General features: G+C 42.9%; 1 protein-coding gene across 1 annotated transcript in view; it reads right to left on the bottom strand.

Annotated features, from left to right (window-relative positions):
- The window catches only part of LOC126455538 (potassium voltage-gated channel protein Shaw-like), a 451,812-nt gene that overhangs the window by 414,813 nt on the left and 13,129 nt on the right, over positions 1-23,870 (bottom strand). The gene's annotated exons all lie outside the window — the stretch shown is intronic.

The raw sequence follows: 23,870 nt of genomic DNA, 5'->3' as shown, positions 1-23,870 counted from the left end.
AGCAAATTTGGAGTACCCGTGGATCATGTGACTTCATATTAAATCATCCCCCTCCTCTGTCATTCCGTTACTTTTAAAGCCTTGAGAGGATAGATCGCCAGCTACGTTTTTTTTTTTTTTTTTTGTGCACACAGCCGCTAGACCTGTGAACGTCCTTCGTAACACAACCAAATAGTGAATTTTGTCGAACTGAAGAGAGTTGTGCCGACTAATAAATGACACACCGCAGTACTCAATGAAATGTTGCGCCATTCCGACTACTTCCGAGATAGACCGAGCAGAGCCGGGAAAGATCGGGCCTTCGTCTGCATGCGGCTCGCACACCATGAACAAATGAAGTTTGGTACACTGTGGCCGGCACTGTCATAGCTATTAACTCGTCAGCGATGGTATGGACCGTCGTGACTTCGACGGACACAGCTTCTTTCCCGCTGTGCCTTATTCTTGTCGGTTGTGGATTCTTGCGTGGTTTGATTTCTCCTGCCAAAACTTTAGTGACGAGTGCAATTTAGGTCAGTTCCATTCAAACTTCTGAGACAGAAAATCAACCAATGTTCCACCTTCACAAACTTGTGCGGTGGCGTTCGCAGAGCACCATCAAGCCGTACCACACTCAAAACGAGATAAGGAATCTGACATCTGCCATACATGTCTGCAGTTAATGTATCCACACCAACATATACTCTCTTCATGCCACCATCGACCCCCTCCCCCATCGTGTTATCTCAAAATTTAAATATGTGTTTTCATAATTGTTTAAAATTCGTATCACATTATTCTAATGAATGACTTCTGCTAGAGTAGATATTCCTTTCCGAATATATAGGATGTAACAGGTATAAAGCCAGATATTTTTATTGCTGACTGAACGCAGTGTGAGGAATAAGATTACTTCAGTATTTACTTTATTTGCAAACTAATAATTTTAGCTGTTAGGAATAGCATGATTTTAAGTTGTTTAGTAGCTCCAAGTATATGTGGAAAGCTCAAGCTGTTAATGCTTATTTCCGCTGGGAAGCACATCAGGTGATGAAGTGCGGATGCAAAAGAGTTAGTTATACTGCCGGCACATTTTACTTAGTGGTGCACGCCCGACTGTGCAGAGAACATCAGGTAGTAAATTATGTGATGTGTTTGTGGGATGACTGTTTGACCCAAAGAAAAACAAACAGCACGCTAATGTGGGTACATAATTTAGTAACATAGAACAAATATTGGCGCGCGGGTTAGCCGTGCGATCTAGGTGCGCGTTGCCACGGTTCGTACGGCTGCCCCCCCGTTGGAGGTTCGAGTCCTCCCTCGGGCATGTGTGTGTATGTGTGTGTGTGCGTGTGTGTGTTGTCTTTAGCGAAAGTTAGTTCAAGTTGGATTAAGTAGTGTGTAAGCCTAGGGACCGATGACCTTAGCAGTTTGGTCCCATAGAAATGTACCACAAATTTCCAAAATAAATATATTGGCATTTATACACATTACACCGTTTACAAATATCAAAAGACAAGAAGAGGGTCTCACCTCTTCCTATCGTTTCTGTCAGTACTGTTGAGGATCGCTTGTAGCATGTACATTTAGGTATGATTTTGTTTCTTTCTCATTATGTAGACAGTCGCATAGATTTTACAATGATATCTGTTTTCACTTTTTTTATGTACTGACAATCTGAAAATGACTGCAGGCTGTTCGCAAAAGGTTTTTCTGTGGCACTGTGAATTTTCATCTGATAGTGTTAGGAAAAATATTTAAAAAAAACCAAAGAACATATCACTGAATCTCCAAGATCATATACCACTCATTTCGTTTTGGGATTTTGTTATTTTATGGAGATGAATGATTTTAGAGCAGCGGTAAAATTAACTATGTTGATACGTGAGCCCTGGTAAGAACTAAAGAAAATAGAAATTCCAACATATCATTTAGTATCTCTCTCAGCGGTTGCAGTTACAGTGAGAATCCTTGACAATATGAATAAATTTTATGACTAGTACATATTAGTGACACAGAATAAATTTTTTTTAACGGAGACATATTCTTAACATTACAGAAATGATTTATAATACTGAAATAACGATAAGCAGAAGAGATACTACACATAACGACTGCTGTGGGAGGGTATTGTACCAAGACGTAGTGTAGCTAGGGACACATGATGATTCCTTATTGGTGTTTCAATTTAGTAGCCGATTTTAGAATCACATGAAGGAATACACAGTAGACGCCACCGTAAGCCGTTTCTGGCATTTTCTATCGTGTTTGTTGTTATGGGGTATGAGTTTGTGTTCCATACAGCATTCATATATATTTGGAACTCTACACATGTAAGTGTTCTGTAATATAACAAAGCTATTTGGAAAATACAGTTAGTTCTTCAGTTACAGTTTTATTGGCAAGTAAAATCTGTGTATTTTTAAAACTCAATGTATAACATGTGAACAATTAAACCATATTAATTGGTCGTCCACTATCTTGTATCTTGAGATGGAAGAAGATCTTTTACTGTGAAATGTGTGATATTTGCAAATGATCTAAGTTTCTTTAATCCCTTAACAATTTTAACTACCTTAAAAATGAAAAATTTTTCAAATTGTGTTTCACTTGTAACTAGTTTTTGGTAATACTTCTACTTAAGTTGTTGTCCGTTACTGTTTGTACTATGTAGTAGACTAATACTGTAACAGACAGACTACTAACTACAGCGTTGACAAGACTGTCTCTATTGTGTACATCTGCATCATACTCCGCAAGCCACCTAATAGTGTGTGGCGGAGGGTACTTTCGGTACCACTATCTGATCCTTCCAACCATGTCCCACTCCCGAACAGTGCCTGGGAAGGATGATTGTCGGTAAGCCTCTGTTTTTGGTTATCAGTCTACTGACTGGTTTGATGCGGCCCGCCACGAATTCCTTTCCTGTGCTAACCTCTTCATCTCAGAGTAGCACTTGCAACCTACGTCCTCAATTATTTGCTTGACGTATTCCAATCTCTGTCTTCCTCTACAGTTTTTGCCCTCTACAGCTCCCTCTAGTACCATGGAAGTCATTCCCTCATGTCTTACCAGATGTCCTATCATCCTGTCCCTTCACCTTATCAGTGTTTTCCACATATTCCTTTCGTCTCCAATTCTGCGTAGAACCTCCTCATTCCTTACCTTATCAGTCCACCTAATTTTCAACATTCGTCTATAGCACCACATCTCAAATGCTTCGATTCTCTTCTGTTCCGGTTTTCCCACAGTCCATGTTTCACTACCATACAGGCCGTGCGGTTAACGGCGCTGCAGTCTGGAACCACAAGACCGCTACGATCGCAGGTTCGAATCCTGCCTCGGGCATGGATGTTTGTGATGTCCTTAGGTTAGTTAGGTTTAACTAGTTCTAAGTTCTAGGGGACTAATGACCTCAGCAGTTGAGTCCCATAGTGCTCAGAGCCATTTGAACCATTTTTGAACTACCATACAATGCTGTACTCCAGACGTACATCCTCAGAAATTTCTTCCCCAAATTAAGGCCGGTATTTGATATTAGTAGACTTCTCTTGGCCAGAAATGCCTTTTTTGCCATAGCGAGTCTGCCTCTGTACTGGCTCTAATTTCTCGGATTTTCTCTTCGTGATCAATACGCGAGATGTGTGTAGGGGGAAATAATGCGTTGCCCGACTCCTCCTGAAAAGTGCTGTTCCGAAATTTCAATAGTAAATCTCTCCGTGATGCACAACGCCTCTCTAGTAACGCCTGCCAGTGGAGTTTGTTTAGCATCTCCGTAACGCTCTCTCGACAGCTTAACGATCCCGTGACGAAACGCACTGCACTTCGTTGGACCTTCTCTAACTCCTCTATCAGTCCTGATAGGGATCCTAGATAGATGAACAAACTCAAGAATCTGGCGAACAAGCGCTTTATAAGCCACTTTTATCGCGGTTGAGTTACATTTCCTTAAGATTCTTCCGATGAATCTGAGCCTGGTGTCTGCTTTTTCCCACTATCCGTTTTATATGGTCATTCCACTTAAGGTCGTTCTGGATAGTTACGCCTAGATATTTTATGGCGGACGTTGTCTCCAGCTGTTTGTCATCAATAATGTATTTGTACAGTAGTGGATTTATTTTCCTATGTATGCGCTGTGTGTTACATTTATTTACATTCTGGGTCAACTGCCAAAGCCTGTACCATTCATCAGTTCTCTGCAGATCGTTCTGCAAATTCTTGTTACCTTCTGGCATTGCTATTTCGGTGTAGAGAACTGCATCATCTGCGAATAGCCTTTAAGAGCATCCGACGCTTTCTACTTGATCATTTATATATATTGTAAATAACAACGGTCCTATCGCACTTCCCTGTGGTACTCCGGATATTACCTTTACATCTGTCGATTTATTTCCGTTAAGAGAGACGTGTTGAGTTCTATCTGCAAGAAAGTCTTGAATCCAATCGTAAGTCTGCTTCGATAAACCTTTAGTTCGTATTTTGTCATTAAACGGCAATTCGGGACGGTGCCAAATGCCTTATCAAATCAAGGAACACGGCATCAATCTGTTCACCCTTGTCCACTGCGCTGTGGGTCTCATGGAGGAACAGAGTGAGCTGAGTTTCGCAGGACCTCAGTTTGCGAAATCTATGTTGATTTTCATAGGGGAGATGTTCATTTTCCAAAAACGTCATAATTCTTGAGCATAAGACATGTTCCATAAATCTACAACAGATTGACGTCAACGACATAGGTGTGTGGATCTGTCTTACGGCCTTTTTTACAAACGTGAGTGACCTGCGCTTTTTTCCAGTCGTTAGGCCTCTTTCGCTGCTCAGACGATCTACGATAAATCACTACTAGAAGGGGAGGAAGTTCTTTCGCATATTTTTATAGAATCTTATAGGTATCTCATCTAATCCTGACATTTTTCCACTACTAAGCGGTCTGTTATTTCAATATCTGCCATTTCGACTTTCGTACGACGATCTTCCGCGGTGCAACAATACTTTCAAATTTCAAGATACGACGCCTAACTGTATCTCGGAACATTACTTCACAATTTGAAAAACTTTACTTTTTTGGAGTAATTTTTATAGTTTCACAAGAAAGCTGCAGCACATAAAAGTGAATCCCATCACTTAAAAATAAATAAAATGTCGTGTGACTAGGGCCTCCCGTTGGGTAGACCGTTCGTGGGGTGCACGTCTTTCGATTTGACGCCATTTCAGTGACTTGCGCATCGATGGGGATGAAATGATGATGATTAGGACAACACAACACCCGGTCCCTGAGCGGAGAAAATCTTCGACCCAGCTGGGAATCGAATTAGGATTGACATTCTGTCGCGCTGACCACTCAGCTGCCGGAGGCGGACATCACTTAAAAATGTAATGAAATTATAAAGCAAAAGGTTTAAATGTGCCCACCCTCTTCTCCTTTCGCCTCAAAGGTGTTTACTTTTGGAAAAAATTTAGATCTTCGACCTTGATTAACAACAACAACAACTTTGGTAGATGATAAAAGATCCAAACAATACCCAGTATCAATTCTTGTCTAAAGCGGAGGTTCATGGGAAGCTCATAAAAAGAAATCACCACAGAAAGGTACAAGACAACTTTTAAAATATTTTAGTGAAACTGGAGAAAGCAGCACAAACCAGCAGGTGAGCTTATAAAGAGCGACTTGTAAATTGTACCTTGAAACGTCCACTTAGAAAAATTATATATGACTGTGCTTAAACTGACACACAATATTTTTAGCGCAACGCAATCTGACTTTTAATAATCCCTACAAAAGAATGGCCCTGACTAACAATAACCTATACCTTGCACAAATCACTTCCTCACAAAAATCTTCGTTACTCGAACTACTACAATACAGCGAGCGCCACTACTGCCAGCTAAATAAAAGATTGAAACTACTGAAGGCACTAACTACTGATACGCATAGTTAGCAAATGAAAGATTTTGATACAGAACAAACAATGTATTTACCTTAATAGTGTTCAAAACTCATAATATATATAGCAGTTCATGACATCCATTCTTAAAAATGTACTGTTTCTGATGGACACACGTCCAGATCATCCGCTCTAAAAAAATCCGACATCTCACTTCCCCACATCCACCACTGCTGGCGGCTCACCTCCAACTGCGCAACGCTACGCGCTGTTAACAGCCAACAGCCCAACACTACAATAGCGAATATTACAACAATGCCACCCAGCCACAGATTGCACACAGCACAGCCAGTGATTTTCATTCAGAGCGCTACGTGGCGTTACCAATATAAAAACCTAAACAGCTTACTTACAACCTTATTTCGAAACACGCAGTAGTGATTGCATTTAAGTTGTCAATTTTTGTTATTAGACAATAACAGAAATAAACAACTTAAATGCGATCATGGCTATATGTATTGAAACAAGTTATATTATTTTACGGATCGCTGCTGTTTTTCCTGGAACAATGTTCCAAAAAATTTCAACTTGCACATATTTAAGTGCTGAAAATGAACACAATAATTAAAATTATTTACAGAAATCACAAGTGCACGTAAATAACTTCTTCAACCCATACACAATCTAATTGTGCCCGCATTTGCCACACAACACACTTAACCGACGTCTCTCCTCAAGTGTCTTGAGAGAACTTTTTATCACAAAACCTGGAAGTGGCATAGTTTGGGTTTGGTGTGTCCTCAGCGTTAATAGCCAGGTCAATATCGCTGTTCACAAGCGAGGGTAGCAGGAGTCTGACGAAGCCGACAATGACTCAGAGGGTTTCGTGGAATAAATAATCTTATTCTGTATACCTCTGGACTTTCCACTCTTTCAAGAAGGGTGACCTCTAGCCCCAGGAAAACTCAGCGACCACTGCTTGTCGGAACTTTTGTCATGAGGCTTGGTAAAATATTTATTCTACGCCTTTTTACTGATGAGGCAGCTCGTTTGCATCCCAGAGTGGCTATTCTCTTCTTAATGTTGAGAACAGGAGGAATGTCGAACTGTAAAACTGTTGATGTTATTACACAAAAGAGATGGTGTAATTAAGGGCCCAGCTTTGAATAGGGACCCATGTCTGCACCAGGACTCCTGTACTTTGCATACCCTCTTGAGGAGGGGGCGGCCATATTTATCCTGTGCCCGATTTTATACGTTCTTCTCTGTATAAAACAGGCTGTATAAAGGTAAAAGTCTGAGAAGTTTTCCAAGTTACCATACTCTACGCTACTATGTCGCATTGTTAATATTAGTAATAGTGTTTTGATTAATGAAGAAATTATAGTTTTTTGTAATAAAACGATATGATTTTCCAAACAGCGCGTCAAGCCATCTCTATTTTACTGCAAATCCGTACATAAAAGTACCCGGGGAATGTGCCATAATCAAGAATTGTTGGCAACGTAGTTACCTCATTATGCGGTGTTTAAGTGGCAGACAAGATCAAATTCCACTGTTTTTGTATTATTGTGCACTTCACTTATTTGCTGGTGTAGCTCTTTTTTACGATAGTAAATCATATCAACATTTTAACACCTAGCAGCTGCCTTGCTTGGACAATGTTTCATAAAAGTCGGGAAATTACGCTTCTATGTTTACCATCAGCTACACGTTAACTATTTTAAGATGTAGTGGTATGTGTGCTAATATTGTTATTTCTCTTTTAGAGCTTGTAGCACATATTTAAATCTTGTGGAATGGCTTGTTAGGACCTATGTCGAAAGCAAATATGTTGGTACCAGCTTCTAAACGAAGTTTGTCAAGATCAGGTCTTGACATTCTTAGTCCTTTACTGTCCTGCCTTTTTGATATTGTAGATAAAGCCTGGGTTGTAATGTACGAGTAGCTTTTGTTATTCAAACTCTGCCAGATGTTAAGTTCGCTGAGTTGTTCATCGGCGTCCTTAAAGTATTTTCTTATTTATTTATTGGTGCCTTTAGATAATTTTTTTGTTGTTATCTTATTGGCGCCTTTTAACTGCCTTGATGTTTGCTATGTCTTAATTACTGACCTTTTTCAAAAAATTTTGTGATGTATGGTCTGGGTTTGTTTTGCTTATTGGCACCTTCAAATTAATTTCATGTTACTGTATTTGATTATTTGTTGGCGCTTTCAGAGAAGGCAATAAATTTACACTTAAGTTATAAGCAACTGCCTTATGCACAGTATGTGGATTAAACAAAATTTGTGAAGGTTTTCTGCTGAATGTGGACGGAGTCATTTATCACTCATGAATCTTTGCCATTTCAGTTGTATCAGAGTGTGATTTCTACTCAAAAAGCCCACCGAACTGAAGCTGTAGTGGAAATATAGGCGTTTTGTCAGGTCAGTGCACTTGACTATTTTTGACATCTAATCGTTATGGACAAGTGCTGAGTCTGCCACTATGAACCAAAGACAAAGAGGTAAAGCAAGCAGTGGGAACATGGATTGACTGTCACCTGATGTTAGTTGGTTTTTAGGCCTGTCAGGGCGTGGCACTAGCAGAATATGCTTGGAAGGGGCAAACTCTAACAGCAACATACGATTGGAATCTCCTGATGAGTTTCAGACACTGTCCATACAAAGTACCGAGGGTAATTGCTGCTAAAGGACGATGCCCCAGCGGAATCTGCGCAGGACACTCTCACACTGCCTGTTTCTTAGGGATGTGAAATTTTGCCTCATCCCGCATAATATCCTGATTTTGCAGGCATTCCCAGAACGACGACTAGCCAATTTTTGAGATAGAACAATTCCTAAATAACCAAAATGTAAACTTCTCCTGCAAAAATCTAGTCCAAATCACTCATTGTTCGGTAAAATGTAGACTAACAGTAAGTTTTATAGTTACAGAATTTTTCTTCCAAGGTGATAACTAGAGCTTTACAAATACTTCTCGTACAGCACCTTTCTTGCACAAAACTTTCTCACTATCAGTTCTCCATCTAAAACACATCATAATCATGCAAAATCTCAATGAGTTAGGTGTAAATGAGTAAAAAAAAATGTTGAAAAAATCCATTTTGTATTGACTTTCGCCTGTATTCAAGAAAAGCTACGCGTTTCCACGCTGAACTTTCTCGCAGTTAATTACTCATTAAAATCCAGTCTAACCTTTCCTCGGACATGCCTTTGATGTAAATCAGTTTGACCTCGTTTAGTCACTTTCATTCTAGATCGTATTGTATCAACGTTTTCGTTTCAGTTTGTAGTTTAATGAGGTGCTTGACGCAGAACACCTTAGAGAGATGTATTTTACCTTCAAATGTAAATACATGGCTCTTAAATGTTGAAAATGAAGCAGCAGATCTCTTCTATACATTAACATTGAGAGAGCTTTCATTTTCAGTAAAACGTCCAAATCATGAAATTCTATTTCGGCTCCGTACCCATCAGACAAACACGCACACACACACACACACACACACACACACACACACACAGACTCACACTCACATCTACTAAAATGCTATACAAACAAAACGAATTAACAGGTATACTTAACACTAGATATTTGAGTCATTTAGGAACAAGCACTGACATACCAAACACGAAATTATATGAGTGTTATGTCTTTTTCAGACCGGTAAACTTTCGGCTTCCATACCAACGACATAATCTTTTTGTGTGTACTTTCTTTTTCATTTCAGCTTCTTCCAGCTTCTTTTTCACGGTGCCAGGCAGATGTTTACTTTCATAGCATCAGTCTGACATCAGATACTAACGAGATCATATTATGTTTTCTGAACTACTATAATCAGAAGGCAAATCTATGCAATAACACAAGGAATAGTGACCTTCGATAAACAATAAAGGTGAATCAAGGATGACACTAAGCTTATTTTCTTATTTCTATTTGCTGAGGATAAGAAGAAACTGTTCTATTTTATTTGGATCTCGGTTACGCATCCCAAAACTTAAACGGCGTCTGTTGTCGTTCCTGTTCGTTGCTCACGGGAATTAAAAGAGGGCAGCAGTCGGAAGTCATCAAGTTTACCACAAGCTTAAAATACTGAATGCGTACGGTTATCCTCTGTGCATTATTACCAAGCGCCAACTTAAAAGGTACATTTAGCTCCGTAAGTAAAATTACGGTACATCAGTAGGACAAGAAATGTCTATAAGAATAACTGACTTGTTAGCATTACAGTAATGTTTCCTGAATGGTGCAGCATCTCGTTAACACAAAGCAACAAATTATAACTGCTAAAACAAGATTAAAAAACAAATAAATGAAAATGAAACCTCGCCTGACAGTAGGACTAATTTTGCAAAATGTGTCGCGTGCAGGGTGTCACTGACAATAGCAAATGTTTTGATGTCACAAAAGGCGACGCAGGTGTCGACCTTCATGAAAACAAATATCGTTATTTCATTTGTTTGGAATTTGGTTTTTGTCGGTTCCAAACTATTCCCTCCTGGTATCGCATTCAAGGCTAAAACTAGTAGCGCGTTTGTGCATCACAGTTTCTCTATTGTTCCGCTGTTACAGGCCTTTCCAGAATTATATTGCGGTGAATGCACCGTAGTCTGTTCGACTTCCGGAGGTAATTACAAATTCACACTCGCGCTGACGTTTGACGTCGCTGCGTAGAGAGGGCCATCTCTGAGAACCTCATGTTCAGCCGAGCGGCGTAATTAAACATGAGGAACGGGTGGAAGTTCGCTTCTCCTCTTATCCAAAGATCGTCATTAGTGGAGCTCTAGCCGCTATTTTCTCCGAAGCACTAATTTCGTTGTCGAAGTTTTCTTGCTTGTTATACTTCTCCTTGCATTAAATACTGACTCACCAAACCATGGACGCCATAGACGGAACATTGCATTCTGCACTCAGAGAATACAATTAATAGTACTGTTTCCTGATGTTACGATTTCACCAATACTGATTACGATCTTATCGCCATTTTAAAGAGAGGTGTCGAGAGTTATCACACCAAACATACGTTAGTTTCTTGAGTGAATGAAATACTTGTTAGTGAAAAATTTTTATTAAAAGAGAGGAAGAGACAGTCTAAACCATTGCCAACCGCATTATTTGCTACCAGTATTTTAGAATCTCTTTTCAGAGAACTTAAGTTTTTTACCACATAAAATGCTGTTCATTCTTTTGTGTGTGAGGCCCTAGAGGGGCTGAGGAGAACGGGTAATTTACCTGATTTAACAAAAGCATTCGTGTGCAGCATGTAACACTTTTGTCTAAGTTATAACATTATGTGATTAAGCAGAAGAGCTCAACAATATACCGAGCGAGGTGGCGCAGTGGTTAGCACACTGGACTCGCATTCGGGAGGACGACGGTTCAATCCCGCGTCCGGCCATCCTGATTTAGGTTTTCCGTGATTTTCCTAAATCCCTCCAGGCAAATGCCGGGATGGTTCCTTTGAAAGGGCACGGCCGACTTCCTTTTCCACCTTCCCTACTCAGATGAGACCGATGACTTCGCTGTTCGGTCTCCTCCCGCAAACAACCCAACCCGCCCAACTCAACAATAATTGAGGTTGTCGTCTAGAGTCAAGTACTGGAAAAGAAATTGAATCTAATTGGGACCGTTTGGAGTGGGGTGTGCCAAAGGGATCCGTTCTGCCGGCCGCTGTGACCGAGCGGTTCTAGGCGCTTCATTTCGGAACCGCGCTGCCGCTATGGTCGCAGGTTGGAATCCTGCCTCGGGCATGGATGTGTGTGATGTTCTTAAGTTTGTTCGATTTAAGTAATTCTATGTCTAGGGGACATGACCCCCGATGTTAAGTCCCATAGTGCTTAGAGCCATTTGAACCGTTTTGATCCGTTCTGTGTTTGTTGCCTCCCATGGCATACAGTATGTCCCAGGAGGAACGGTCAGTATCCAGGGATGTGACAGGAACGATCATTCGAGCAAAGAAGTGTAGTAAACAGGTGCCCTAAAATGAATAACTTAACGCACACACTAATGACGTAGTGACCCTGCCCATTAACCTCACTACGTCCAGCATATCGCTGATTGCCGTGAGAGATCGAGAGTGTTGCGTATCCGCGCTTAAGGAATCAGTGAGCCGCCTCGCACGAGTTTACAAGTCATTCAGGGACGGTGTCCGGATAGCCGAGACGCAGTTAGCCTTCGGCTGTGTAGCGGAGTGCACGTGCTCGGCACTCCGAGCCGCACTCAGCTAGCCGCGCGGGATTAGCCGAGCGGTCTGGGGCGCTGCAGTCATGGACTGTGCGGCTGGGCCCGGTGGAGGTTCGAGTCCTCCCTCGGGCATGGGTGTGTGTGTTTGTCCTTAGGATAATTTAGGTTACGTAGTGTGTAAGGTTAGGGACTGATGACCTTAGCAGTTAAGTCCGTAGGATTTCACACACATTTGAACATTTTTTTTGCACTCCGCTAGCGAGCGTTTCCCTACTTGCGAGTGGCCTTTTTTAGTAGTGCTATTTAGATCGACTCGAAGCACAATGGTCTTTCGTATGGAAAGGCGACGATCAAGCTTATGTTCAACGCACAATAAACCCGACCCAAAGCTCATGAAATCGAACGTCCTTTGCGTGACGTGGTGCATTTAGAACTATAAGATCTGCTAGGAATTCATCTGCACATTGTATCCAGCACGGTTTACATCAAGCTCATAGATAAATCGTCGCAGATCCGCCGAAGGTTTCTGCTTTTGCCATTCTGACGTGGATGTGGGTGTGGTGGCAGTTAATAACGCTGGTCTGGGAGATCGAACGTTGCGTGTTTTCGAACTCTCCTTTGAAGTCCCCGACGCTCTGGCTATAGTCTCTACGACCGTTAGGTACAGTTCGTAGCCATGTGGAGAAAAGGTGGAAAACTTTTGACACGTATCCCGTACTAAGTGGTGCGCGTCAAGTTCGTATTGAGCTCCGAAAAAACATGCCTTCATACGTGTCCATCGATGGGTGTCGCTCAATCGTCGTTTATGATGGACAACCGAGGAACTGCTCCGGTTGCGGACAAGGACATATTCACTCGGACTGCGTTCAGAGACGTCTTGTGCAGGTACCTCCAGCATAACAGACACTGACGCCTCAGTTGACGTCGCTCCCTCTCGCATACACCCTCGGCTAAAGGTATTGGGCAACCTAGGTAACTCGAGTGTTATGAAAAATAAGAAAATTAAATGAATAGAAACAATTTAAGTTCATAATCTGTATTAGTAACGCAAAATTAGTGTTTTGTGGGCCCACCTTTCGCTCTTTCTTTTTGGTAGAGAGTACACTAGCTTTCTACAATCTTCGTCAATTATGGGGTTCCACTCAAGGAGGTCACTTAATTCTTCTTTTGACTTAATTGTGTGCCGCCTGACTTTGCGCTTCAGTAAAACACATAAATGATCTGTGGAGCTCGACGTTATTTTCACGAAGTCAAGTCATTGTGCCGATTGATTTATAGCGGATTGCGTTATCACGCCGGAATTTAACACAGTCCATGTTTGTATCGCCAAAAAGGGTTGTAAAAGAGGGAAGGAAAGCACATTCTAGGATGTCTTGTACGTTGTGGAATCCATACGGTCTTCACATACGACCGTTTCACCCACACCTGCGAAATGCGACGATCAAGCTTATGCGAACTATCATGACGCTCCTTCCGCCGTGTTTTGTATTACTCGTAACTGACATAGGTCACACTCGGTGTACCAAAAATCTGAAATGTGAATATAAATATTACAGAGAATTATTTCATGAGTTTTTAAATTAATACATTTCGTTTTCTACCCGCACTGGTGTGTGTTGTTAAAGCATCAAGTTTATAAAACTACCTGAATGTTTATTTCGTCAGACCACACGATATTTGACCAATGTTGTTCGGTGAACGTTTGATGTTTCAGAGCCCACTGATACTCTTGGAGTCGTCTACGAGTGGTGCGAGCAGATATTGTTTTCTTAAAACTTTCAGACAACTCAGCAGCAAGGTCTAAAGACGTTAAGAGGTTTTCTTCCTATTTTTTAACTACTCTCACTATCCTTCGGTCCTCACGGTCTGTTCCGATTCTCTTCTGCCCGGTTCTGGGCCAATTAACATACGACCCAGTCATGGAGAATCGCTCAATAGTATATTGTACTGATCGACATGAACATTTTACAGTTTTAAATATCTCGACCTGCGGTTTCCCTTGTTCATGCAAAAACTTTATCTGCACTCGTTTTTCTAAACTCAGTTCGTTTCTTTTAGGCATGATGTAGCCGTACACCGATGACACAGATCTGAACGGAAATAGAACACTAGATTGGTAATATGTGTACATTACGAGTGAATGTAGCGAACTGAGTGTACACAGGAAAACATTCAAATGGCAACTTTTATTACACCAGTTTTATTCGTGGCTTTGAGGTAGATCATTGCTATTGGCCATTTTCGATGTCGGCAAACTACTTATTAAGCCTGTAATGTTACGTACGAGGGTTGCCTACAAAGTAACGCACCGCATTTTTTTCTCACTTCGAAACAGTGCTACGAATTCGAAACGTTGCGTATTTATTATCTGAAGTCTCCTGAGTGACCACGTCAAGTTTCCTTCACTTCCGACAGATACCGTAGCTGCAGAACAGCTTCAAAATGGTGTCTGTTGGTGGTGTACATTACAAACAACGTGTCGTCATTAAATTTATCACTGCAGAGAAAGGAACAGTATGGAATATTCACAAACGCTTGTGCAAAGTGTATGGAGCATCTGCACAGTCAATCGCTGAGCACGGAGGGTGAAGTTATCAAAAGGCAGTTCAGCGCAACTCTACGATTTGCGGCGGTCGGGGAGACCATCAACGGCTGTCACACCTGACACACCTGACGTAGCCGCCTTCCATTTGTTTGAGCCATTAAGGGATGCCATTCGTGGAAGACATTTTGAGGACAATGTGGAGATGATTCACACAGTGACGCACTGATTCTGCCACCAGGAGAAGGATTGATAACGAAGGGCATACACGCCCTTATTTCGTGCTGGAGGAAGGCCATAGATCGGGATGGAGATACTTGCAAAAATAGGGTGTATAGATAAAACACCATCCTTTCGTGTGTGTAATTCTCATTACGTTCAATAGAGAACTGTTTAAGAAAAAAAGTGCGGCGCATTACTTTCTGGGCAACCCTTATATTTCGCACACGTGCAAAATTTCTAGGGTGCCCAATACTGGAGGCCTTGAGGAATGATGTGGGTGTCGACCACTACCGGCCCTCATCTCAAGTGATCCTAAGTTCTGCCTCAGATCCTATACTGCGGCAGTTACATTTGATGCAGCAGTATCTCCGTTCCATTACCCCTCAAGTACATCGCGGTCAGGAACAAATGGCGGCACAATTCGACCCTTTGTATCTATGTGGAAACGTGGGTTCAAGGGATGCGCCAGCGCCAACAGAAGCCCCCGAAAGGGCAAAAGAAGAGGCGGTTGTCGATAGAAGAAGGGCTGCACGAGGGACGTGCGCAGCCGGAAAACGAGGACGACCCCAGCACGTCGCTGTCAGCTGGATAAGATGCAGCCTCTCCCATCTTGCAGCTACCACTCGCCAGGAGCACCAAACGCAAGGCGTTGACATGGAGACTACTATGCAGAAGGATGACCCCACAACTGCGGGGACCAGCGAACGCCAACCGACAGAACCCATCCCACAATGCTCATTGGGAGACGGGGCTAATGACGTGGAACTGAACGATATGATGCAGCCAGATGATTAACCGATGCCTCTCGTCACGCTGCATCGGACGGGCCCCGCACGCAAGATGACCTTTAACTTGAGTGTCAGTGATACCATGACCTTTCCCAGTCAATCTAATTAACTGCGATGTCACGAGCATACCACATAAGTACCGTTAACATCAACGGCATTAGCACCCCAGTAAAGGTACAAATGTTAAGGGATACACCACGTGCGGTGGACATGGATATTGCTTTCCTCCAAGAGGTCCGACCTGGCATAAGATTAGACTTGTACAGTTACGTCGGCTGGCGACGGTAGTGGTCGTATGGCCACAGTATTAAGGGGAGGGACTGAGGCGTCTGACGTGACTCACCTACCATTGGCTCGTGGTGTCACGTGAAGTCGTTTGATGAACATTTACGCGTCATCAGGCTCGTCGTAGCGCCGAGAAAAGACCGTCTTCTACACCGAGGAGGTGACTTCGTTGCTTCAAGGAAATACAGAACATTACACAGTGGGCGGCCATTTCAGCTGTGTTTTGCGGCTCGAGGACCAGTACCGCACTTCGCCCCCTACTAAACGTTACACCCACTGGTACTGGACCTCGTGCTGTAGGACCTCTGGATCCTACAACACGGCGACAATCGCAGGCGAACTTACCAGCCACTCGGCAAGTCGCTTAGACAGGATATACATATCACGAGGGCCCTGCGCTGTCACAGTTAGCACTGGGATATCTCAGACCAAAAGCTTACTGACCACTGGGGCTTATATCTGCACCTTTGCCTCGCCTCGACGACAGATCAGACGTAGTAGCGGAGCATGGAAACCCACTTCTGTGATGTCTGTCGCTTTGATGCCAATTGTGCCAACGAGATTATAGTTCCACATGACTTGTGTGAAATCTGCCATACGTAGGGCGTTTATCGGCTAAGCCGTGCGCGGCTCGCGGTCATGCCGTTTATTGCTCGTCATCTTGTTTTTCTTGGTCTGTCGCCTCGTTTTTCTTTTAATTCGATTTACTGGCGTCCCTAGGTTGCTGGTTTGCTTGCCCGTGAGTGGCAGCAGCAGCCCTTATCGATAAGTGCACTGTCGTACTATCTCTGGACCGACCGCTAGTATTTCCGGGTCGTCGTGTGTCTGGAGTTCAGTCGGGAACGGAGCGGCAGTGAGGAGCGGACAGCCAGTACTTGCCTACCGCTGGCCACACACATTAACTGTCCGACGGAAGGAGTTTGGAGTGGGAACGATCGCCGGTTGATCGTCTCATTGAACGACGTGTATTAGGTCTTTTGACCGTTTCTGGGCCTCGTCAGTTGGTCATCTTGCCGGACGTGGGTCGGTTTCTTCCTAGTGCAGAGATGTCGTTGCCGATGGGCAAGAGTTACATCTGCATGGTTCGGTCAGAGCCAGTGTGCCCGGGTCGCCGTATCTCCGAGTTCTGAACGGACGTCAAGGGAGTCGGGGAGGAGTTGCAGTGAGCTCCAGACAGCCATGACTCGCCCGACCTTCACCGACACTCATAACTTGAGTGGGGACGACCTTGGTTGGTGGTTCGATCCGTCGTCTCATCGGACGACATGTATTTGGACGTCGACCGCTCATGGAAAAAATGGTTCAAATGGCACTATGGGACTTAACACCTGAGGTCATCAGTCCCCTAGACTTAGAGCTACTTAAACCAAACTGACCTAAGGACGTCACACACATCCATACCCGAGGCAGGATTCGAACCTGCGACCGTAGCGGTCGCGCGGTTCCAGACTGAAGCGCTTAAAACCGCTCGGCCACAGCGGCCGGCCCGCTTATGGAAAAACTGTATGTGTCGACTTGTCATTTCTCCTTGTTGTTCCGCAGTGATTGGTTTTAGGAATGTCGGAGTTCTTGGTGCAAGTGTTTGCGTGGACCTGTGTGTAGCTTCTGTGATTTCCGTTGAGCAGATGAATGCTATCTACGTACTGGAGTAAACAGTCGGTCAGTTGCGAGAGAGAGTACCTTGACTGTGTTTAGATGCCAATTATCGAGAGGTAGCGCTGCAGCGATCTTCGTTCTCGCTGATATTTTCGGTTGTCGTGCCGTTGATTGGGTGGAAGGGAATTGGTTAGGTTGTCGGTTGGTTCTTCAGCCGTTCCTAGGTCGTGCTACCACCCGATTATTTAGTGTTACGCTTGGTTGCCCGTCTCACCTAAACTGTTGTTAGAGTTTCCTTCCCAGGCCGACCCTTGGAACACTTCTGAGCACCATTGTTCTGTTGTTTGGGATTGCGATTTTCTTTAGTCTTAAGCACTGTGCGAGGCTCTCAGCAGTGTATTAATTTGTCTGTTCTATGTTCAGTATATGGCCTTAAGCCGAACCTTATGCGAAGAATTTTAAGATTAGGCCTTCAGCAGTGTTTTATTTAAAACTCTTGTTTGCAATGTGTTTAGGCCTTCACCCGCGTTTGTTTTAAAATCTGTGGCTTTCAGACCGTAATGTGTAAATTCCTGTCTGTAAGGTTTCTCTTTAATTATGTTGGAATCGTAAAATGTCCTTCAGCAGTACTATGGAAATGCTTATCTTAATGTATGTCTTTAATTATTTTGAATAATTGCTTGGGCCTTCAGCCGTCAAGATATTTGAAGTGTTCTTAAGATCATTTTCTGTTGTACTGTGTAAATGCTTTTCTTTAAAGGTTGTCTAACTTGAAGGGGGAAACCAGATGGCTCTATGGTAGGCCTGGTAGATGGCGCTGCCATAGGTCAAACGGGTATCAACTGCGGTTTATTTTTAGTAGGAACCCCCATTTTTATTACATTTTCGTGTAGTACGTAAAGAAATATGGTATGGTGCTTCGACGACCAATCCACCTGTCATGAAATATGCTATTCAATACCGTTTCAACCGCACGCGAGCTTTGTGCCGGACACCCATCACGTTGGAAGTACATCGCAATTCTGTCATGCACTGAAACATCTTGTAGTAACATCGGTAGAACATTACGTAGGAAATCAGCATACATTGCACCATTTAGACTGTCATCGATAAAATGGGGGCCAATTATCCTTCCTCCCATAATGCCGCACCATACATTAACCCGCCAAGGTCGTTGATGTTCCACTTGTCGCAGCCATCGTGGATTTTCCGTTGCCCAATAGTGCATATTATGCCGGTTTACGTTACCGCTGTTGGTGAATGACGCTTCGTCGCTAAATACAACGCGTGCAAAATTCTGTCATCGTCCAGTAATTTCTCTTGCACCCAGTGGCAGAACTGTACAAGATGTTCAGAGTCGTCGCCATGCAATTCATGGTGCATAGAAGTATGGTGCGGGTGCAGTCGATGTTGATGTAGCACTCTCAACACCGACGTTTTTGAAATTCCCGATTCTCGCGCAATTTTTCTGCTACTGATGTGCGGATTAGTCGCGACAGCAGCTAAAACACTTACTTGGGCATCATCATGTGTAGCAAGTCGTGGTTGACGTTTCACATGTGGCTGAACACTTCCTGTTTCCTTAAATAACGTAACTTTCCGGCGAACGGTCCGGACAGTAGGATGATATCGTCCATGATACCGAGCAGCGTACAAAGCGCACGCCCGTTGGGCATTTTGATCACAATAGCCATACATAAACACGATATCGACCTTTTCCGCAATTGGTAAACGGTCCATTTTAACGCGGGTAATGTATCACGAAGCAAATATCGTCCGCACTGGCGGAATGTTACGTGATACCATACCATGTACTTATACCTTTGTGACTATTACAGCGCCATCTATCACAAAGCGAAAAAAGTGGTCCAACTAAAACATTCTTATTTCTTTACGTAATACACGAATATGTAATAAGAAACAGGGGATCCTATTCTGATACGTACTACCGGAGGTGAGTGTCCTTGACAGTCGCTGCCAGGAAGTATCTGTTCCAGGTAATGCTCTAACGCTTAAGTACCCGCATGTCGTTCGGCCAAGATCGTCTCCCCCTATGGCTGGCTATGCGGCCAGCTGCGCACTCGTCCCACTGGCATTCTGGTTCCAGTGTTGTGTGTGTGCCTACGAACAGAATTACACAGTTGTAGGTAGACATACAAGAAATAAATTTCTTAAAATAACCATGAAAATTTAACATCAGTAGCTACTCGAAAAGAAATGGTTACAAGCATGAATTAAAAACTGTGCCCGCATCTCGTGGTCGTGCGGTAGCGTTCTCGGTTCCCGCGCCCGGGTTCCCGGGTTCGATTCCCGGCGGGGCCAGGGATTTTCTCTGCCTCGTGATAGCTGGGTGTTGTGCGCTGTCCTTAGGTTAGTTAGGTTTAAGTAGTTCTAAGTTCTAGGGGACTGATGACCATAGATGTTAAGTCCCATAGTGCTCAGAGCCATTTTTTTAAAAACTGTGTGGTGCTTTCACTATTTGAAACAGGACACAATATGATGGTTCTCTGACCAACTGAAGTTAATAATCTACGCATTTGTTCTTCATTTAGCCTAATGTGACTGGAAGCCATAAAGTGAGAAGTGCACTTCAATAGTTAACATCGTACTCTTATCCTGGAAGTGGGACGGGTACGTGTGGTGTGTGTGTGTGTGTGTGTGTGTGTGTGTGTGTGTGTGTGTGTCTGTGTGTGTGTGTGTGTATACGAGTATATTAGTAATCATGCTGTTAGTGACTACTGCCCGCTAATGCTTTTATCCGAGAGGTTTCCGTTGATACTTAGCGGAGTCCTCACTATTATCTTGATACACAATTACGATACTTGTCGGCGTGCTGTAACGCTAGCTACTGCGCAAGAAGCGTCAATTGCTGTCCTCCTCGGTATTGCGGGTACGTTTACTGTATCGTTGTTTTCACACTTCTGAATGCATAAGAGTTTGCTATTTTGCCTAAAACTGACATGGTGAAACCGAGGCTGTGTACAATTAATGTAGGTTGTTTCTTACGAAGAAGAAGACAGCAACCAGCCACTATTAATAGTGCTATTTATTTAAATAAATAGCGCCGGTTGATATCCGTTTGATTTAAGGCAGCGCCATCTAGCGGGCCAACCATAACGCCATTTGGTTTCCCCCTTCAAACTAGACGAGTTTCGTTCTTTGTAGTTTTTTCGTTTGATGCTTATTTCGTGAGATATTTGGCCCGGTCACTGTCAATGGACCACCCTGTATAAACGATTTGTCGCTACACACGATACACGATTCAAAAACGTTCTGTTTGAATATGACACAGGTGTTATTGAGAAAGACGTGGAATGTGATGTATATGTAGGTTTACCATGCTGTTTTAGGAAGGCGAGTGATTTCCGCAGATTAGCCGGTGTTATCTAGTAAATTTTGGGAAAGAAACTTCTAAAATTGTTAACAAGAGCCACAACTTCCTGTAATTACTAGAAGCGTTAGAAGGAAATGACTAACTGAAGCGTCTGAAATTTTTTTCCCTGCGCAGATTGGCAGGGTGGGCTGAATGTTGAAATAATTTCGCGGAGCGGGTTTGGAACTCGCGAAATTGTCAGCCGTCAGTCCTCGCAAGGATAGAATGAAATTGATGGTACCCGGTGTGGCGGAGGGTGGATTTGGAAGTGTTGCTTGTATGAAGTTGGGTACTGGAGAATGTCAATTGGTGAATAACGTTCTTCGGACACAGAAAACAGTGTCCGCAAGATCCAGTCGTGCACTTCTTCTTCCTAGCGCCTTCCCTTTGGAACATGATCGGCATTTTCTGTTTATAGAAGCCATTTACTACGATGTAGCTTATTCCATGTAAATTTATGTGGATTTATGCTTCTTGATGTAAGGTCTCTTGTGTCCTACCGCCGTAATTTAGGTTTTTATCGCTGTCTCTCTGGCCTTTGACAGTAAGATGATGGGCTGAGCTGGTAACCAAGATGGGCCGTGTCCGTATGATGTGTCCATACCAACGAAGACTCCACTTTCAGGGTTCCGTATCACAATCGGTAAAAACGGAAACTTACAGGATCAATGCGTTGTCTGTTCAACTGTTCAGGCCCCATTTTCTCAGGAACACGTAGAAGTGTAAAGTTGAAACTGATGTCACATACTAAGATATACAGTTCCTTGCAGGTGTAAGTCATTCAGGCTTGTACGTCAATGCAGTCAAAGGATGCAGAAAACTGTCACGCAAAGTCAATTATCAAATCTATAGGGTTGTTTAATTCGCTCTAGAATCATAAGAGTTGGCAAGAAGAAGGTGCAAATAAAGGAAAAAATCCAAAAATCGTTAATTAGTAATTATACCACAAGAAAATAATTTTTTTGTCGTTTGCTACCTGACAGTTTGTCTGTTAACACCTCATTTTCTTAGGAAAAGGTAGAGTATCAAGTTGAAATTTATGTCAAATATTAAGGACTATGGTCAGATCATGGTGTAAAAAAGCTAAGCTTATAAATTAGTGTAACAAAAGGATACGACCAGTTATGTCACATAATTTTGAAGCTCGCAAACTCACTCATTAAAACCTGTTAACCTAGAATAATGAAATTTGGCAAAAACCAAGAATCCATATTAAAAATAAAGGAAACAATCAGAAAATCGTTAATTTATAATTATATCATACAAAAACATTTTTCTCGTTTGTTATCCGACTTGAAACTTTAAATTGAAACTTTCTCGAAAGTCTTCGAATTCCCAGAACTGATATCTTGCCAGTATCAGTGTCGATAACAGACAAACATCGTTGAGATTCTCCATTCCCTGGATGTATGAACAATCTATATACGTAATCAAGTTTGTACGGAACCCTCAGTGCGCGCTTCCTACTCGCACCTGGTCCACTTTTGCTTCTTCACTTTGAGCGGGGTCACTCCAAAAAAATGAAATCTTATGAGACTTAACTGCTAAGATCATCAGTCCCTAAGCTTACACACTACTTAACCTAAATTATCCTAAGGACAAACACACGCACGCATGCCCCAGGGAGGACTCGAACCTCCGGCGGGACCAGCCGCACACTCCACGACTGCAGCGCCCCTGACCGCTCGGCTAATCCCGCGGGCGGAGTGACTCCAGCTGGTTGTCGAGACGTTCTATTGTTAATATGCAGAGCAATGGCTAATGATCTTCTTATTATTCGTTTTTCAGTGACCTATAGTGAGCGCTCAGCATCTCTACACTCATGTTAAGAAAAGAACAGAACACCTTGAACGACTAGAGATAGGAAGTTCATATTCACAGGACATGTACATTAGTATGTTCGGCAGAAATGATTGGCATTTGAACCATATCGGCCCGCAGGTTCAGGGGCAACATCGATAAATTTGCCTGCGGCTCTCGTAGTCGCTGTACACCGAACGTAATGAATCAGTGCGACTTGAGCACACGTGCAGCGTGCCCCGTAAACGTATGTCACATCATACCGTCAAAACAGTGAGTCTGAAAGAGGGAGCATTATTGGAGGATATGATGCATCCATCTGGGAAATTGCTACTAAATCGAATGAAGTGCTTCAGCGGTGCAATGGGTGTGTGAAGAAAGGTTCACGGAAGGCCGTAAAAGACGATGAAATGGGCCAGGAAGCACCACCCTGAACCCCCCCCCCCCCTCCCCCCTTTCCCCACAAGAAGATCGGCAGCTCATCTGATTGGCACTGCGGAGCAGACAGAATTGCGCTCTGGGACAATAGTGAAACAGAGAAACACATCGTACATTACCAGGGGTGACAGTCCGTCGCCGTTTATTGCGGTATGGGTTACGTGCGCGTTGTCCACTTCTCTGCCTACCTATGGCGAATGTGCAGAAACATGGTACACTGAAGCACCAAATAAACTGGTATAGGCAGGCTTATTCAAATACAGAGATATTTAAACACGCACAACACGGAATGCGGTCGGCAACATCTATATAAGGCAACAATTGCCTGGCGCAGTTGTTAGATCTGTTACTGCTACTACAGTGACAGGTTACCGAGAGTTAACCCTTTCAGACCCTGTGGATACAAATGTGCACACTAACTTCTCTGTTCTTAGATGCAACAGAAGTATTTTTTACGAATGGAAACTTGAGGTACACATTTGTGAGTGTTCAACCTTTTTATCAAGCGCAAGTGTTGCCCACTGTTGGTCATCACAGTGAAAATATCAACAAATCAATGTAGCAGTCAGTGCACAGCAGCTCTTGACCACCAGAATACATGGATTCAACTGTATAATTGAATATTGTTATTTTGCATGGTAATTACTGAATAATGATTTTACTATTTATTACACTAGAGAACGTTTCGTAATTAGTTACTTTAGTCCATAAAATGCAGCCAAGTGTACAGTGTATGTTTTGAAAATAGGTACACATTTTTGTATGAATCATCAATCTA

This window comes from Schistocerca serialis, chromosome 2, assembly GCF_023864345.2.
Source record: "Schistocerca serialis cubense isolate TAMUIC-IGC-003099 chromosome 2, iqSchSeri2.2, whole genome shotgun sequence".
Taxonomy (NCBI): domain Eukaryota; kingdom Metazoa; phylum Arthropoda; class Insecta; order Orthoptera; family Acrididae; genus Schistocerca; species Schistocerca serialis.
This window is presented reverse-complemented; position numbering and strand designations above follow the sequence as displayed.